A 5,828-nucleotide genomic window follows, 5' to 3' on the forward strand; every position below is an offset into this window, starting at 1 on the left:
CGAACTTTGGTGTATCCTTACAATGGCGAGATCATACCTAAGATCTAATAAAACTATGCAATCTTGCATACCAGGCCAAAATGGCGACGCGACACAAATACGACGACATTAAGACCACGTGTATAATGGCAATCGAAAAAGACTATGTGACATGGCGAGAAGAAGACTTTGAAGATGCGACCATAAAAAATAGTTATTTTTGATGATACGATGAATCTCAACTTGGAATCCACGATTTCGTAGAACGACGTTGCCATGATCAGGCTCGGAAAAAATGTGCGAGGGAGTGCGACCTTCGTAGCTAGAATGAACGATTCTTTTAGTCAACAGTACTTACTTGGATCCTAAGAATTTTTTTTTTTTTCGGAACCTCTCGATTAACAGTGAGCCCTTGTTATCTAAGACCTTGTTGGACTCGCAATTTGCAAGTAATACCCATTATTTCTTTTCCTATATCGAGTCATGACTCACTTGGCTTGAAATTGTGTTTGCCCTTGTAACTTTGGACCTCTTGCTTGAGTAGACTTCTTTAATTCGTCATTCATAAAGACGATATTTGATTTTATGAGCTTCTGTCATTGAACTTCATTCCTAAAATTGTTTGTAGTTATGACCTTCAGTATGATCACATCTCCAGACCTGTTTTTCTTCAAAGGATGGAATATTCTTCTGGGAACTTTGGTTCACCCCTTTATTTTGTAACCATGTTTGTGGCAAGCTCTTTCTGGCAGAAGTGAAATTCTTTTTAGCTCGGTTTCACTACATATATTGTTTCACACCCAATGATTTTTCTTTCCTCAGCACCAAGTTAAGGCTATCATGTTCTCTTCTTCCTTAACGGTTCTGAAAAGTTCCAATCACTTTGAGTTGCCCTCAACAAAATCGTTGAACCATTATCAGTGCTACTCCATGACATTTGTCTATATTTCTAAATTCTGACACGACTGATTGTTTTAAGCCTTGACATGTTTGATCAATAACCGTTGTCCGAAATTTTTGCAAATTTTGATCGGGCAGTCTGGTATGAAACTTGGGATTTCTAAAGCTTTTATTCACCTTACCATTTAACTTTCGCATTTGCGTCACCCCTTTTCGTTCGTTAAACTAAGACCCCTTTGAGACCACATTTTGAGATTCTATGGGGAATTCGCACCTTTTATTTTGCAATTAACTACTTCTACTCTTTTCTACCTTATTGCGTGAACCTACTTGTCCGTTCTATTTTCTTCCAAGTACCTTTCATCTTGTTATGTTGTTTGACACGGGCGCATCGCATTCTTTCATATCTGAGTTATGTGTGCGTACTTTGAGCTAGCCTGTTAGAACATCTGAACGTAGAATGATGGTGTCCTCACCAGTAGGAGGAATAGTAGAAATCTCTCAAACGTACTCGAACGTAAAAATCATACTAGGAGAACTTAAGTTAGTCGCTCACGACCTGCAAGTTATGGCGATGGGAGATATCGACGTAATCATAGGAATGGATTGGTTGACCGCGAACTTTGCGACGATTCGTTGTAAGGAGAGACAGATATCCCTACACGCTCCGGTTAAAGAACCCATCGTATACTATGGAATCTCGATGAACCGGCGAACCGCTATAATCTCTGCGCTGCAAGCCACCGCGATGATGAAGAAAGGACGCCCTGCCTGCCTTGTCTATCACCACAGAGAGGAGAAGGAGGAAAGAAAGATAGAAGACGTCGCTGTCGTACAAGATTTTCCAGACGTTTTTCCCGAGGTGTTACCTGGATCGCCGCCAGATCAACAATTAGAATTCACGATCGACCTCAAACCTGGAGCCACACCCGTATCCAACTGCAAGAGCTCATGGATTTAGGTTTCGTTAGGCCTAGTGTTTCACCATGGGGCACTTGGACCCGAGGCCATTGAGGAGATGGTCGAAATCGTTCGACAATTCCGCGCGAGAATGAAGGAAGCCCAAGACAGACAAAAGTCTTACGCTGACGTCCGACGGACCGACATACAATTTCAAACCGCTGATAAAGTTTTTCTCAAGGTATCCCCGTCGAAGGGGATAATACGTTTAGGTGTTAAGGGAAAGTTGAAGCCGCGATTTATCGGACCTTATGAAATCTTAGAAAGGATAGGACCCGTTGCGTATCGATTGGCGCTACCCCCAAGCCTTGGAAACGTGCACAACGTTTCCATGTGTTGCAGTTGCGGAAGTACGTGTTCGACCCGATGCACGTGATTCACTACGAGGAAGTTGCGTTGAATCCAGACTTGAGCTACGAGGAGCGACCCAGATGATCCTGGACCGAAAGGTTCAAACCATGAGAAACAAATCTGTCGCCTCAGTGAAAATACTTTGGAGAAATCACGGGCACGAAGAAGCCACGTGGGAGCTTGACGACAAGATGATGGAACTATACCCATGAAGGTACCAAATTTCAGGACGAAATTTCTTTTAAGAGTGGTAGAATGTAACATCCCACTTTTTCGAACCCTAATTTTAGAGCCAAAAATTTAATTTCCTAATTTATGACTTGGGAGACGTGAATTAATAGAGGAACGAAGTTATGACCGAGTCGGGTTTAGGGTTGCGTTGGAAGTTTGAAAAGTCAAACTTGTTGATTATATGACTGATGAGTCTCGTTCTAAGCCTTGGTTACTGGTCAGTATAACGTGCTTTATTGGATAATATCTGCAAAATAGTTGCTAAAGTGTGCAGGTTGAGGTACTAAATCAGGAGGAAATGATCAGAAGGAATTGGCGTGAAAAAGTAGTAAAAGAGTGTGCAGCTGGTCAGTATGAGCATAAAAGGTGCAAACTGGCCAGGATGGATGCTACGGAACTGGACACGAGAAGGAAGGACTTGCTTGGAACAATCACCTACTAAAGAGGGGAAAAATTGTCATTTCGCATGAAGAGGCAACCCTAGAAACTAGGGCAAGCCACCCTATAAATAGGAGCTGAACATAAGGAGGAATCACTTTTGACTTATCACTTATCACTTTGAGAACACTTTTTGGGAGAATAGCTCCATTAGCTCTAAGTTCCACTCTCTAAATCCAGCAGCCTGCCATGAAGATTCCGGCCACCAGCCGGCGGGGAGTCATCATGCCTGATTCATTCCAGCCGCCATAGTCCAGTTCCAATTTCAGAAGAAGCCATCAGCCATTTACATGCTTTCTTTTAATGCTTTCTTAGTTTGAGAACTTGTTTTACTTGAATTTGTCTCGGATTTCAGTAGTTAATCTGTTTGAAGCATCTTTTGGTTTGAATGTTTGAATGAAGTTAAGTTTTTATGGTTTTATTTGAGTTTCAACTTTGTTATTGCTTTAAATTTCTCTAGTTAGATAGATCTGATAGTTTTATGTTGATTTATGTTGTTTAAGTGCTTGAATCTTCATAGCTTAGTTAGATCTAGTCTTTCCTCAAGTGTTTACAAGTTTTAATCGGTTTAAGTTTCACAAAAATGCATGGAATTCGTTTCTGCTTGTGTCTGTCACCCTGTCCTGTTGACCAGTATGCGTAAATTTTAGTTTTTCTTGCTTTCGTTCTTGATTTCAAGTTAAATATTGCATTTACGAATTTTTGAGCTTGAGCATTCATCAATGGAGTTTGTTAGATCTGGTTAGTTTAGCTTGGTGAAGAAGAAAATGTCACAATCAAAGATATGTTGCTTTTGTTACTTTTTGCTTTTGTACTTGCACTTTTTTCAGCTTTTCTGCAAACCCAGCAGCCAGTCTGCCAGCATGTCCTTTGATTCCCTTTACCTTTTGTCTAGCCATTTTTAGTAAGTTTCGTCTAGTAGCTTCTCATATGCATAACTAGGTGTCCAACTTTCACATTCACGTACACATCCAATAGCATTAAGCATTTAGTTACCTACTGGTCAGTATAGGTAGAGTCTCATTTTAATTTTACGCCTAGGTAGAACTCAACCCCAAAAGCGTGGTAGCTAACCAACCCTTCCAAAATGTCTTTGCAATTGCACTTCGCCTATATCCATCTCTGTGGGATCGACCCTTACTCCACTATACTAGCCAGTAGAAGTGGGTTGAGGTATTTTTGTTGACAAGAGGTTTTAGGCACAGACCCAACGACACATCTAGGTCTAGGCATCCTCCTGGCCAGTTGACACGCACACATAAGAGTCGCTGCCCTAATAAAAACCTTGTCTTGTCAAATGGCGCCGTTGCCGGGGATAGATGGCGTATCATGTGCTTTTGTTAAGAATTTTGGTGTAAATATTGTAAATAAACTTTTTTTTATTTTTTGTGTTCCGCAGTTTAAAGACACTGAGTCCAACTGGCTAAGGAGAGAAGGGGTAGATCCAGTCACCACTCATTTAGGATTAACCACTGCCTTGCCTGTTGACTTGGATGCGAGCATTGAGGAAGATTGCTGCACAACCATCAAGAGTGAATCAGAATCAATATCCACAGCTGAAGAGGAGAATGCTGCCGAGATGGCTGAGGGTCCAGACCTCGCATCTGAGGCAGTAGGAGATAAGAGCCCAGCAGAGCCGATAAGAGAACCAGAGGAGGAACCCGCCAAGTCAATAGAGAAGGGGGAGTCCGAGAAAGTGATGGAAACGGAACCACAAGTCCCTACTGCCCAGTCTGTGGCAGAAAAGTCAACCTTGACAAAACCCGAACCGGTAAAGGGGAAGTTGGTATTAAGTGATGAGCCGAAGGAGAAGCAGAGGCCGGCGCGTGTATCGTAAAGATACCTCGGGCATGGGTTGGCAAAGAAGAGAGGGGCAACCACTGTATTTAAGGCATTGGAGATTTCGAGCGATGAAGATCAGGAGGATCCTACAAAACATGGGGAGAATCCCGACTTGACTACTGCCCAGAAGGAAAGCCACCCAATTACAGAATCAGAATCGCCTACCGCTACTAGCCAGGAAGAAGGGACTCCTACAAAACCTGGGGAGAACCTATCTGAAGGGCCAAAAGAGGAGTCGGTCGTTGAAGCCCGAGAGCGCCTGTCTACTGCCCAGGAAGAGATACCAGCACCAGAAACCGACATACATGAAAAGCAAGACAAAGAGGAAAGATACAACCAAGAAAGAAAGAGGAAAGGCATGGGGGCAACAAGGAAAAAGGAGGAGACCAAGAATTCCAGGGAGGTCCTAACGGCCGTTATCATCAGGAAACTGGAACGATGGCCCAAACTGATCAGGAGCAAGGACCCCTCTAACCATCGTCTGCGGCCCATGGAAAAGAGGAAAATCATGGGGACTTTCAAGAATCATAAGAAAAAGAGAGTGACACCTCCGATGATGTACCACCTGAAATACCCAGCACAGCAGCTACACAATGCACCACCCCAAGGAGGAGCCGAAGGAAGCAATGACACACCCCACACTGATCAGTTAGTTTTTCTTTAGATTTTCGTAATTTTTAGTTTCTTTTCTATGTGTGTCAGTTTTATGTTTATGTGTTAATATGTTTGTGATATCATGCGTATACCCCTTTTCATAACACTTAGCCTATTTCATAGTCTAAGTGTGAGAAGGCTGGGGTTTACACCATATATGTGTTTAGGTTGTTTAGAAATTTTCATTATGTTATGTGATTTTGTTTGGTAAGTATTATATCTTCTCTCACTTAGCCTGTTGCATAGTCTAAGTATGAGAAGTTTTGATATATAGTATGTTTTGCATATCTTGTTTTTGTTCTACTTTGTCTATAGGTTCTCTATGTTAGTTACTCTTGCCCCACTTAGCCTATGCATAGTCTAAGTGTGAGAAGATTTCATATGTAGTATGTTTTCCATGTGTTATGTGTTTTTCTATGTTTTCTGTGTTTCTATGTGTTTGATACTAGCCATCATGTTTTCCACTTCACTGA

This window comes from Salvia hispanica, chromosome 1 (genome assembly GCF_023119035.1).
Source record: "Salvia hispanica cultivar TCC Black 2014 chromosome 1, UniMelb_Shisp_WGS_1.0, whole genome shotgun sequence".
Taxonomy (NCBI): Eukaryota; Viridiplantae; Streptophyta; class Magnoliopsida; order Lamiales; family Lamiaceae; genus Salvia; species Salvia hispanica.